The 14,830-nt window shown below is 38.7% G+C and overlaps 1 protein-coding gene across 50 annotated transcripts in view; it reads left to right on the plus strand.

Annotated features, from left to right (window-relative positions):
• The window catches only part of LOC143964452 (protocadherin gamma-C5-like), a 568,154-nt gene that overhangs the window by 518,027 nt on the left and 35,297 nt on the right, over window positions 1–14,830 (plus strand). The gene's annotated exons all lie outside the window — the stretch shown is intronic.

Genomic DNA, 14,830 nt, shown 5'->3' on the forward strand with positions numbered 1-14,830 from the left:
AATTAACGTCCTACATTTTGCCGTGATTCTGGAATCGGGGGCAGAATCATGCGATTCTGTCTGTGATTCCAGTACACTCAGGTGTGATTGGAGGCTATTTGGATACAGTGGAAAGAAGTGCTGCAACATACAATGAGGTGTACCTGTAAAAAGAGATGCGTCTTCGCTTTCTTGAGCAGATACTATACAGTCAGCCCAGTTTTTGTAAGTGAGATGCTGTATAGAAAAAAAAATATCGAATGTTCCTTGCATAGCAACTAATTATAATGTCTGACTCATGCATCAGTGTTTCCACGTGGCTTGTCTATTGCAAAAGGAAAAAAAAAGTTCATGTCAGCTTAGTCCTTTTGTCATTTGTGTCTGCCTACTTTGTATTTTCTTATATGCAGACCTTTACTAAAGGTGCAAGCACTGGTATAGTACATATTTATGGTACAATATAGACAAGCAGTGAATAGCTTACATTTTGTGGCGTCAGTGAAAGTAACAGGCAACTTCCTGAACACTTCCTAGCTTCAGAGGTTTGCTCCGCAGGGGGGCACATAATGAACAATGTTAATCTGCAGTAGCCTCAGGAGAGGAGGTTGTATACATATGTATGTGTGTGAACTGAAGCACAAGTCTTACCACGACCATAGATATAGAAAATAACCCTATAGTGGCACAGAGCATAGCAACGTTTTGCAGGTGGAGATGGAAAGGATGGATGGATAAATGGGAAGAAGGCTATGATCGATAGATAGATAGATAAATAGATAGATAGATAGACCTCTGCTAAAATGGGTAAAGTAGCGGTACTGTATAACCTAAACCTTTTTATTAATTTTTGAATAGCGTAAGCAAGGGTTAAAGTCCTGGAAGTTTATTTTCTGTTGTCTGTGTCTCATTGGGAAGATTCAGGAAGAAGTGATCTCTAAAGAAGGGGGAATTCCCTCTTAGATAGCTGTAACCAGAAGAGTCCAAGAGACACGAGTCCAGGTTTTATATGTTCCCCTTTATTTCTGTTCCAGTGGCAATTCTAAACATTTGGATTAATCACTTTGTGTCTCAATGACACCAGGACAAATATTGAGGGTAATTCTTCCTAGCAAGGACACAGTCAACAATAAAAGCTTAACAGGGGGTCTAAACTTTCTCTGGTATATCCTAAACTAAGAAAAAAAAACAGTTTTGGCTATACATACACATTCATTTGAGCCTAACTCATACAGTGCCTTGCGAAAGTATTCGGCCCCCTTGAACTTTTCAGCCTTTTGCCACATTTCAGGCTTCAAACATAAAGATATAAAATTTTTATTTTTTGTGAAGATTCACCAACAAGTGGGACACAATTGTAAAGGGGAACGAAATCTACTGGATTTTTGAAACTTTTTTAACTAATAAAAAAATGAAAAGTGGGGCGCGCAAAATTATTCAGCCCCCTTGCGTTAATACTTTGTAGAGCCACCTTTTGCTGCGATTACAGCTGCAAGTCTCTTGGGGTATGTCTCTATCAGTTTTGCACATGGAGAGACTGAAATTCCTGCCCATTCTTCCTTGCAAAACAGCTCGAGCTCAGTGAGGTTGGATGGAGAGTGTTTGTGAACAGCAGTTTTCAGCTCTTTCCACAGATTCTCGATTGGATTCCGGTCTGGACTTTGACTTTGCCATTCTAACACCTGGATACATTTATTTGTGAACCATTCCTTTGTAGATTTTGCTGTATGTTTGGGATCATTGTCTTGTTGGAAGATAAATCTCCGTCCCAGTTTCAGGTCTTTTGCAGACTCCAACAGGTTTTCATCCAGAATGGTCCTGTATTTGGCTGCATCCATCTTCCCCTCAATTTTAACCATCTTCCCTGTCCCTGCTGAAGAAAAGCAGGCCCAAACCATGATGCTGCCACCACCATGTTTGACAGTGGGGATGGTGTGTTGAGGGTGATGAGCTGTGTTGCTTTTATGCCAAACATATCGTTTTGCATTGTGGGCAAAAAGTTTGATTTTGGTTTCATCTGACCAGAGCACCTTCTTCCACATGTTTGGGGAAAGAGAATAAAGGGAAAGAAAGTCACGTGTTATGTGACGCAACGCATCAGGGAGGAGCTAGGTGTCGATCGTCACTTCCGGTTGTGGCCGAGACCGGAAGTACCATTGTTTACATTCACGAATTACTGGATTCATATGTCCCTTTATTCTCTTTCCCCATTATGATATAACCCGGCTTGGGAATTGTGGAGATTATAAGTTGGTGTCCCGGAGGTTATATTTAAGAGGAGGTGGAAGATTGCCAGCCCATTATCCCTGAAGTTTGATCTGGTCCTTAGGGACCTTGATTTGAGGTGAGAGGCTGGGGGAAACAAGGGGTGCACCATAAGCACTGAAGTGTGGAGGAACGGTATAATCTGTACCCTTATTCACTTTGCATGGTTATCATCATCCGTTGGACTGATTGCACAATTTGGACATATTTGAGTGGACTGATTTATATGCACTTTGCATTTTATAGCTTGTTTGGAGCAACACGATTTTTTACTTTATATTTTTGGTTTGATTGTGTGCCTTACGAATTGCACTTTTGCACATTTGCACTTATTAATTTATTTGTACAAATTAATTTTTACGTTTGTGATACTGTTAATATTTTTTATTGGGAGCAACACTATTTTAATTAATTTTTTTGGCTTGATTGTGTGCTTTGTGATCTACACCATTGCACATTTGCATGTATTGATTTATTTATACAATTAGTTTTGACGTTTGTGATATTGGTAACATTCCCTTTGCATTTTATATCTTTCTGAAAATTGATGCACTATAAGAAGTTTTTTATATGGATTAGATTTATTTATGATAATTTATATACTTCACTGAGAATTCACATTTATTAGGATCCATTTAGGATTCACTTATTTAGGTAGCGCCACATAAAACACCCCTTATATTTACATGGTGATAATAATAACCACTACAAATTAATACATAAACATGCAAACACAGGGGATGAAGTCACATGATGTGACGATACGCGTTGGGATTGGAGCAATAGGTGGACACCGGAAGTGAAATAAGCATAAAAACTCGCCGCTCGTTGCGTGTTATATACCAGTGAGTGTATCTACTTTTAATAAATTTGAATTTTAAGAGGTATTATGCTATTGGGATCTTTCTTCCATATCCATTACTTTAACTGAGCCAACTGGAGGTGAAGGCTGTGCCCATACCTATGATCCATTGCTGAATCCAACAAAGAGGGACCCTTTGAAATCCCCTGCCCACAGCATATGATTTATTCACGCTGTAACCTTACAGCAGTAAGGTGAGGGGTTTCTGCACATTAAGGTGTCCCTTGACTGCAGTGGATCGGCCTGGCATTGGCCATTAGTTTCACGTTTCACGGTGAAGGGAACATCACCTATTTAACAACCTTTATTGGGACTGTTATATATTCTGATATCAGAGTCCAGGGTGGTTTATTGGACATTTTATTTGTTTGTTATTATCACCATGTGTTATAATATTTCTTTGTTCCAAGACTGCATTTAGCAATACTCGCACCTCTATACACCTACCATTTGCGTGTTTATGTATTAATTTATAGTGGTTAATATTATTATCATGTGTTGATTATCAAGATCACTGCACATGCTGCACAGAGCAATTGTTTCACTTTGTACCTTAGCACTATTTCCATGCACAGAGACATACATAACCCTTTTCCCCATTTGCATAATTGTTACATTGCACTGGTCCTCCTTACATTGAAAGTCTATAGGGTGGATGCATTAACCGGTACGGACCACCCCACATGCATTTACTGTGCCAGGGTGTGCAAAATCACATACTTGTACGTGATTTTGTGAATGCAGCTCAGGGGGGCGTGTGCTGTTAGCGCACCACTCCCTCTGTGATTGGACACATCGGTAGCCAATCATTGGGTCCGGCGGCCGTGATATCCACTGTGACCCGCCGATCATTTACAGGAGAGACAGAGCAGCAGTGAGCCAATGTAAACAAACTGTACACTGCTGCTCTGTCAGGGAGGAAAAGTGAAAGATTGTGTTTCAGCTAAGCTGAATCACGATCTCTCTTTTCCTCCAGTGAATCCATTCCCCCACGGTTATAAACACCTCAGAGGGAACACATTTAACCACTTGATCGCCCCTGTAGTTAACTCCTTCTCTGTCAGTGTCAGTGATCAGTGCATTTTTTTAGCATTGATCACTGTATTGGTGTCACTGGTCCCCAAAAAGTGTCAGTTAGTGTCAGATTTGTCTTTCGCAATGTCACAGCCCCACTAAATATTGTAGGTTGCCATCATTACCAGTAAAAACAATAAAAAAATTAAAAGTGCCTTAATATATCCCCTATTTTGTAGACGCTATTACTTTTGCCCAAACCAATCAACATATGCTTATTGGGATTTTTACCAGAAATATGTAGCATATTGGCCTAAATTGGTGAAAAAAATATTTTTTTTACATTTTGTTTTGGATATGTATTATAGCATAAAGTAGAAAATATTGTTTTATTTTCAAAATTGTCTGTATTCTTTTGTTTATAGCGCAAAAAATAAAAACGTCAGAGGTGCTCAAATACCAGCAAAGGAAAGCTCTATTTGTGGGGAAAAAATGACATTTATCTTATTTGGGTACAGCATCGCATGACCGTGCAATTGTCAGTTAAAACGACACAGTGTTGTATCGCAAAAAATGGCCTAGTCAGGAAGTGGGTAAAACCTTCCAGGGTTGGAAGTGATTAAAGCAGTAGGCAAAATTTGCGTATCTTAGTAAACATGCTAAAGCTGTGTTCGCTTTGAATATTCAATCGTGTGCAATGAAAATGAAATAATTCTTGCACATAATTGAATGATTGACATGTAAACATCTTCACCTTATACTAGCTCACAGTGGCTGATTTACTAAAGGAGTAGGGAATGGTCACTGAAAGTTCCCATAGCTTAGTGAATAAGTATCTGAATTCTATACTGATATCAGCTTGCTATAAATATGCAGAGCAGGATTCTAGGAGATGGAGGGTCACCATGCTGAGCCTGTGAGGTCTGTAATATTTTATATAGTATTTTCAGAGCCCATTCCAACATATATGTTGCAGCAATGTATGGTAGGGTGCGTTGCACTCTACCATACTTTACTGTAGCAGGTGACATGCATATTCAAAAGGCTCAATGCATGTTCCTTATGGGCCTCATTCTAAATTTATGAACATGCTTATAGAGCGGGTAGCACAGGGATGACCTCATTAATAAGCTTCTGCTTCTTTATTGTTTAGTCACAGGCTGGTGTGGGGTCGTTGACAAAGTTGTGTTGCTTAGGGCATGATGTTTGGCAGTGGTACCCAAGTAAACAAGGTTGGCTGAATAGAATTTTAAAACATTTAGCATTGAAGACATCCATATATTTTTTTAGTTGCGTAGGCATATGTATTTCAAGTGTGTAGAATGCAGCAGAAATGCTGTAGATGTATATTCAATATAGTAAGGATCAATATGCAGTCACACAAAGTAGTCAGCAAGCAGATATTTTTCTTTTCTATGGCTGGTATAAATAAGCTAATGGTAATATCAGATTGTTTGCCCTGATTTACCACACTTTGCAGCGTGTTCTTTATATGGCCTGATAGAGTTTATGTCCTACATTTTATTGCTCTATGGACATCCTGAGCTTGGTAACTCAAACTGATTTAGCACAGGTGCAGTGCTATGAATACCCACAATAATCTCCATATTGTCTGTAAAAATTCCCCAGTGTACGCGCTCTTAATGAACAGCTATTCTGAGCTAATCTAGAAATTAGTCTGGAGCACTTCAGCCACATTGCCATCTGATCACAGTACATTATAGATTGCATAGTTTTGTGACCAAATAATTGTAAAGACACAAAATGAGCGAGGCACTTTTTACGTAACATGCTAATGGTGCTGCTTATATGAGTGATAGGCTTATTAAAGCAGATGTAAACCCTAAACAAATTAGATTAAGTTTGCTAAAGCATTGTGTATCATAAACATTTACCTTCTTTTTTGAATTTTTTATTAAAATACTGTTTTTACCTTTTTTTATCATTTGTTGCTTCTCAGTACTGCTAATGTCCTGCAGCTTTTATGCAGCTACTATTTAAGGGGGTGACAATGCAGGAGAACAATCTGAACACATATGTGCCTGAACAAAGACCCTTATGGCGGGTAATACTGCAATGAACGCTGCTGATTTAAAAGAGAATTAAGGTTTTTGTTTTTTTTATTTATCCATTATACTTACCTGTGGATGCAGCATCATTTTGATGCTGCATCTGTCCCCTGGCGACTCTGCACTGAGAACTGAGCCGTCGAACATTGCCGATGGCTCGTTTTTTTACAGCTCCCCAAGCGGATAGCTTCTGCCTGTCAGTCAGCAGCTCTCCTCTCTGCTCCTCCATGCTCATTGGGGCACTAAGCTGTGGAGGGGCGATGATCGGCCTCTCAGCGGCTAGCACTTCTCTGACCCATAGGAGAAGCCCAGCCAAGCGATCTCAGGCTGGTCTTCTCCATTAAAATGATTAAAAAGTGACTTTAAAAATAAATAAACACATTAAAACTTATATAGGATGTAGTGTTTGGGTTGCCCAACCATGTATTTAATAAAATGTCCTCTATTACTTCTTCCGGTAATTCTATTGGATGTTTTATAAGATTCAATGGTAAGGCGAGATTGGGGAATGCAGATGCTCAAACCCTCAAGCCAGTGGTAGTTAAGCCTTATGATATCGGGGGACTCAAGTGTGGCCCCTAATGTTACCACAGGACTGGTATGATATTAGGAACTGTAGATATGGTACAGAAGATGAACAAAGATTTTCAGAGGCTATGCAATTTGCTAAAGAAGTTCTTGGAGACTGGGGATGTGTTTTAAAAGTAATTTATAGACTGCGAGCACATATCAGAAGATAGTTATCATTAAAAAAAATGACAAGAGACTGAGAGTAATCTCTGGTATTATACCTCCTGTACAAATCAGTGGGGGAAAAACAGGGAAAAGGGATAGACAACATAGAGAAAATAAAGATCGTGTGAAATTAATAAACAAGCCATTTAACTACTAGAAACCAGAACATTGTCCTTCTTGTCTGCAGGGATGTACAATAAGTACCAAATGAGCACAGGTGGGCACCAGGACCCTAGCTGCTAGTGGCAGCACGGTTCCAACACAAAGTTGATTGGTTCAGCTCTTGGACTACAGCTTTATTTTATAGACTTCTGTATTAGGAATGCCTTGCACCTGACCTCATATGTGTGACCTCATCAACAGTCCATGTACAGGTAAAAAAAATAGCTGTATATTATTAAAATACTAGATCACAAGTATGATTTGTTGCTGCAGTAGGGCTGTGTTGCTTCCCTTCTAAACTGATCCACAGTGACAGAAGTGACATATTTACAATCCAAATGTTAATACAGTATAAAAGTTAATAAATAAAAAACTATATATATTTTACACAGCTTCTGCTAATGTTGCCTTAAATAAAGTACAAAGTAATTCCATATTTTGCATTTCTAAAATTGTGGTGTCAGCTAAAGTACTTTCCAAATAAACCTGTCATCTCATTGCCATACTTAAAGAGGAAGTAAACCCTGATGCGTTTTACTTCCTCTTTATTTCCCTGCAAAGTTAAAGCAACGCATAGTAGCCCATTATGTGTCACTTATCTGAAAACGAAGCCTGCAATGTCACAGATGTCCCCGCCGGCTGGAAGCGTCCAGCTTCACCCCTCTTCCGGACTCCATCTCTGTCGCGTGATGTCACGCATGTGTACAGGAGCTGCCAGTCACGGCACAATCCCTTTAGAAACAGCACAACCGTGCCCTTTCTAAAGTGCGCATGCGCCGATGACGTTGGCGCAAGCATATCTTGTAAATATCTCCTAAACCATGGAGGTTTAGGAGATAGTTCCAGCACCTACAGGTAAGCCTTAATATAGGCCTTACCTGTAGGTAAAAGTGGTTGTACAGAGTTTACAACCACTTTAAGAATTATGCAAAATGAGTTTTACCTTAAAGAAAACCACTTGGAATTGCATTTCTGTAAGCATTTTTTTCTCCTTACTACTTCAAGCACTTCAAATAAAGCTGAAAATTACACAATATTTTTATTGATGTTTAGCTGCAGAAAAAAAACATTTATTTCTTCTTTCTTATTGGTAAAGTATAAATTAAACTCAAGAACAAAATGGTATTATTTTTATATATCTCAGCCTACCAGTCCTCCCCTCTGTGCTTCTAGTACCTGATCAAATGCATTAAAAAAAAAATAAAACTAACGTGCTGTGTTTCTAACTGTAACCTTTTCTGAGCCTCAGTAAAATTGATAAATAATGCCTAGACATGCTTTGGGTATAAGTCTAAAAACCGAGGGCAATTCTTGCTATCTCTGTACAGTTGTTTTTGAAGGCAATTATGCCACTTCAGATACTGGGACAGATGCTACAGTGCTATCCTAGCAAATTTGGGATTTGTCTGCAGAACGTATGGAAGTAATAACAACTAACTAACTAACAACTAATAAGTTTGGAATGCTGAGGGACCCACCCACAGTTAGCTAGTTTTAGTTTTGCTATCTGCTTCCTTTTGTATTGCTATTATTGTCATTATTTAGAAATCGTATGTCACATAATTTTACGGCACCGATATTTGAAAGTTATGTTCTTGTGCAGATGTTTGGTCAAATATATGATGTATAAGGGGAGATATATATATATATATATATATATATATATAATGATTTTGACTGGGGATGGCATAATGGGTGTATCTTTAAAATGGAAGCTAGAATTGGTCAATTACATTTGAACAGGTTTTTGGTGGGATTAGGCTTAAGGCTGGATTCACACCTATGCATTTTTAGTGCATTTTGCAGATTTGCGCTACAGAACGTTTTCCATAGGAAACCATGTTTAATGGGCTGTAGTGAAAATCTACAAAATGCAAAAAGCACTAAAACTGCATAGGTGTGAATCCAGCCTTAGGGTTGTTTTTTAGGCTGCATAATTTTAACCATCATGCAGTACCAATTTTAGATGCTGCGTGGAATAATGTAGCCATAGTCTTGGTGCATTTGGGCTGAGCAAACAAAACGCGTGGTGGTCTTATTGAAAGCACAGCCATGTATCCCCAAGAAATGTGTTTCCATCTCTAATTTTATCCTTAAATACATAAACATCACATTAAGTTAGGCCTTAACCTACAATAAGATGCTAATATTCAACTTGTGTTCTATGTTTATACTGGTATTTGCTTATTCTATGTCGTTTTGCTTAATAGTCAGTTTCCACATACACAGATTAAACAAGATACAAATTAAGCTGGCACATTTCCAGTGGGTTTGCCTAATTCTATTCACTTGTTTTACATGTGGAGACTTCTCTGTGTTTAGTCTTGCCTGGCTTATTTTATTGCTTTCCACACATTTATATTTAAACATACGCTTAACCAAATAAATATAGCTTTTCACTCTTTTTTTCATCAGTAAGTGTAGATGGACAATTAAACTTGCATGGACAAGAACTGTCCGCTATTTTGGTCCCAGCTGATCCTTTTATTTTATTATATGCTTCCCCATAGAATAACATTTTCCTTATTACAGCTTGAAATTTTGGTTTCATAAGAAATGTAGACATGCATTTGTTTAAAATACTATTTTAAGTGCTTACAAAGTTACTAATGAGCAAACACGTCTAGACCTGCCATCTGACAGCTGTGACATTCACCTGTTGAGCCTAAAAGCCTAAAAGCGCTTGAGAATCATTATAAGAAATAAAAGATAACTGTACTTTTAAACTATATTAACACATACCAAATGCAGGGCCTGCCTTTTTTCTCAGTATTTTGTAATTAGTTTCTCTAGTGATTGCATGACAGCAGTGCAGTATGCAATTTATAATTTATAGCTTCTTGTAAGACACTAAGATCAATTTACTATAGGAAAATAGGCTGTTCCCTGTGCAATGGGATTTTTCCTTAGCTTAAATGAATTAAATTTGAAAAGAATATCCAATGACATGCAAAAAAAAAGAAACCACAGTATTTTTGCTAGCATGTGATTTGATGATGGAAGTTTGCTGAGCTTGACCTCATTCACTAGGCTGAGGGGAAATTCCCATGCAAAGTAGCAGCCTATTTGCCTTTACATAGGGAGCACTACTGATTTAAACAGGTATGTGGAGCAGATACAGTTCTCTCAGTCAGGTTTGCAAACATGTACAGACTGTGGACAGGCTAGGTGCAAACAATATTGTGCAGTTTAGTGTTAGTGAATTATTATTTCTTTTTATAATCTGCCATTTAACCAGTGACACATGGCTGTATGGTATTTGCATGATTTTTCTTTATATTTAGGATTTATCCCACAAGCCAAAAATGTACTGGGATATCAGTTAGCCACAGACTGTATGTGTTTGATTGCTGTAGAACCTTTTATTAAAGGCTTGAGTAGATCAGCATTTAAAGGGGTTGTAAAGGTAAACATTTTTTCACCTTAATGCATTCTATGCATTAAGGTGAAAAAACATCTGACAGTGCCGGCCACCCCCATCCCCCCATTTTACTTACCTGACCCCTTGAAAGTCCCGCGCTCACCTCCAACATGCTCTTCACCGCTCAGCCTGGCCATTGATTGGCTAGAGTGGATGGATTGAAATCAGCGCAGCCATTGGCTTGCACTGCTGTTAATCACATCCAATGATGTGGCGTGCCAGTGGGCGGAGCCGAGTGATACAGTGAGCGGCTATAGCCACCGGCTGTATCACGGGAGCGTGCCCGCAAGCAGTCCTCAACATATGAGGGAGCTCACATGAACGTGAGAAGTACTTGCGGGGGAAAGTCCAGACAGCCGCTGAGGGACCCCAGAAGAGCAGGTTCAGGACCCCTCTGTGCAAAACGAGCTGCACAGTGGAGGTAAGTATAACATGTTTGTTATTTTTTAATACTTTACAATCCCTTTAATTATGTTTTGCTCCTTGTAAAGCATTGTGATAAATGCTGGTACTACATGAAGTAATACATTAATTTTTGACAACATCAATGCTGTGCTTCAGCTTTCATCTTTGGTTTTTACTGATGTTTGTTCACAAACCTGATATCCTTTCTTACATAATAATATCGATAATGCTTGCTTGTCATCAGTGCCTTTTGACTCTTACATCATGTATCATTAAACTGAATTGATTTAAATTGCCCTTGTCAGCAACATTTACAGTTCTATGTCAAATCCTGTGCTTGCCTGAATTACAATGCAATTGATGAAACTACCCACATTTACATGACCCACCAAGAACCACATTACCAGTGGGTTTTGATTACATATTTTCAAGCTGTGTTACTTTACAGTTTCAATCACTTGTTTGCTTTAATCTGCACTGTAAACAGTAAAGTGGCTAAGTGGTTAGCACTTCCACCTGGCAGCATTGGAGTTGTTGGTTTGAATCCCAACCATGGCACTACCTGCCTGCAGTTGCATGTTCTCCCTGTGCATGCGTGGGTTTCCTCTGGTTACTTTTGTTTCCTCCTACGCTCCAAAGACATGCTGGTAGATGAATTGGCTTCTATCTAAATTGGCCCTATTATGTGTATGTATGAATGTGAGTTAGGAACCTTAGATTTTAAGCTCCATGAGGGCAGGGACCAATGTAAATGTACAATATATATGTGCTACATAAATCGTTGGCACTATATAAGTACCTGTAGTAACAAACATAAAAAAGGGTTGGATGGTAGTGCATGATCTAAGCATCACAGAATGCCTTTTCTTTTCCAATCATTTTTATTAACCACTTAAAGACCACCCACCACATATATACTGTGGTATGGCAGCTTTATTGTGTAAAACAACATACCTGTACATCATTTCGTGCAGCCACCCGTGATTGCTCTACAGAAAGGTAGAGCGGGGATCTGCCTGTGCAAACAAGGCAGATCCCCATTCTAACAGGGAAGTACACGGAGATCTTCTGTTCCTTGTAAGCAGGGACATCGATCTCTGTGTTCTTCCTGTCAGTACATCCCCCCACACAGTTATAAAGCACTCCCAGAGAACACACTTAACCCTTTGATCTCCCCTGATGTTAACCCATTCCCAGGCAATGTCATTTATACAGTAACAGTAATTTTTTTTAAGCACTGATCACTGTATTGGTGTAACTGGTCCCCAAAAAGTGTCACTTAGTGTCAGATGTGTTCATTGTAATGTCACAGTCCCAATAAAAATTGCTGATCACCACCATTACCATTAAAAACAATAAAAAAAAGTCCATAAATCTATCCCATAGTTTGTAGACACTATAACTTCTGTGCAACCCAATCTATATACACGTATTGAGATCGTTTTAACCAAAAATATGTAGAAGAATACATATTGGCCTAAACTGATGAAGAAATTTGATTTCTTTTTTTAATTTTGGGATTTGTATTATAGCAGAAATGAAAAAAAATAGTTTTTTTTTCAAAATTGTCTGACGCCAAAAATAAATCCCACAGAGGTGATCCAATATGACAAAAAGAAAGCTCTATTTGTGGGAAAAAAAGGACATCAATTTTATTTGGGTACAGCATTGCACGACCGCGCAATTGTCAATCAAAGTAATGCAGTGCCATATTGCAAAAACATGGCCTGTTGTCGTTAAAGGGATAAAACCTATAAGGTTATAAACCGTACAGATATAAAACTCTCACAATGCCTTTTCAATCAGCTTTCATCCATTGAAGAAACTCTCTGATCACACAAGCATTCCTGGCATTAGAGGTCTGCCAGTGTCAGTTTATCATATGGAAAACAATAGCAATCAGTTTTTCTAACTTGTCTAGTTGCTTTGTGCCCTGAGAATGATTTTCAGTTATTGGGTCTGCCCCACGGATGTTTGACTCTGCCCTAAGCTGTCTGAAGACTGTCGTCTAAAGCAGTGGTCATCAACCCTGTACTCAGGGCCCACTAACAGGCCAGGTTTTATGTATTACCTGGGGGAGATGCAGACTAGAAGACTGCAATCTCTGAGCAGCAAATGATATCACCTGTGATGTATTTCAGTTATCTTGCAAACCTGGCCTGCTAGTGGGCCCTAAGGACAGGGTTGATGACCACTGGTCTGAAGTATATGAATGCCTTAATTTAGAGTTGCCATATATACCATTTTTCCCACCAAGAACAATGGGCTGTGTAATGTCTTCCTGTCCTACACAGACAGAGTATTGTCATGATCCAAAACAGCTTTTTTCCATGATATAGTGGACAACTGGGATTGCCGAAAGATGAGGGAACGTTTCTTTTTTCAGTGAAAAAAGGAAATGCTCATTGATTGACTAGAGAGATTTTCAATGTTTGTTTAATAATCAGTACTTTTGGTACTCCTAAGTGTTTATTAATACTTGAATAGTGGAAGTGTATCTAAAACCTAGTTAAACCAGCAGTATGTTCTTACTCATGTTCATGTAATATCAAAATTTTCAGACCTTTAATTTATACGTTCTGCTTTAATTAAAGCATTCCCAGTGATCATAGCAGCCAGGTATATCCACAGACACTCCCTTTCGTAGGGTGCCAGCTCAGCTGAAGTGTTGTCACTTTTTCCTGTATACACTTAACTTGGGCTACAAACAGCCGTGTCAGAGCACAAGCATGTTCCACTATACTCATTACAGTAAAATTGTGACATTCAGCATGTGGAGTGTGCGATTTTTCACAGGAAGACTGTAGAGCAGTGGGCATCAACCCTGTCCTCAGGGCCCACTAACAGGCCAGGTTTTATGTATTACCTTGGGGAAATGCAGACTAGAATACTGCAATCACTGAGCAGCAAATGATATCACCTGTGATGTATTTCAGTTATCTTGCAAATTTGGCCTGTTAGTGGGCCCTGAGGACAGGGTTGATGACCACTGCTGTAGAGGATAAGGAAAGCTTGTATTTTTAACCTGAAAAAAAAATGCAATCCTGTTTTACTCACAGTGCTACACAAACTAATTGTCTCACTTTTACCGGCATTGCTAAATTGTCGACCAAGTGACTCTGAACTGGTTGCACAAATTGAAAATCTCAGGCCTTGTATAGATTGCCTAAGTCGCTTTTCACTTTTAGGTGGTCCAAATATTGCCATCACAAGAAAATGAAATGGCACTGAAAGAGGAAGCTTTTTCTACTGGTCTGTAGCATGGCAACTGAATTCTCTATTAGCATTTAATGCAGCTAGCTAAATTTCTCATCATTTTGAACTAGAGATGAGCAGTTTGCCTGTCCTTGACAACATTAACGGAGTACTCACCATGGCAGTTTTTTTTTACATGCACTAATATTTACATTTGCTTTTGGGGTGTTCCCTTCTTCTCGGTCCAAGCCATGTTCAGGGCTATAGTCACCTTAAGCTCTGTCAACAGAATTGTTGTGTGTGCTGAACCTGTTGTGTCTTTTTTTCACAATTTTTTTGTGACCATATCCTTTTCTGCAGAAAAGAAAAGGAACAATGCTCAGTTGAGCATAGAGGTTTCCCAGAATGTTGGACTACAGCCAGGTTTATTTTTGTCATTTACAAGCACAGACTTGTTAATTGTTTTCTATTCTGTCAAATTTTTCACTAAAATGATTAGATTGGTCCCATTTGTATGAGTTTGTGATTGTATTAATATTAGTTACCAGTTGCAAGATTTTGTCAACAGACCCCATTTCAAATAATTTGGATTGAATCTCACTAGAAATCACTATAGGACCCAGCAAGGTTACATTTGCAAACAAATAACCATACCTTGAAACGGAGAGCTTGTAATCGTGTACTGGTATATGGTATGTTCTTTAGTGTTTATTGCATTAGCGTGAA

This window comes from Lithobates pipiens, unplaced genomic scaffold (genome assembly GCF_037356315.1).
Source record: "Lithobates pipiens isolate NorthernLeopardFrog02 unplaced genomic scaffold, aLitPip1_a1.2 Scaffold_8, whole genome shotgun sequence".
NCBI classification, from domain to species: Eukaryota; Metazoa; Chordata; class Amphibia; order Anura; family Ranidae; genus Lithobates; species Lithobates pipiens.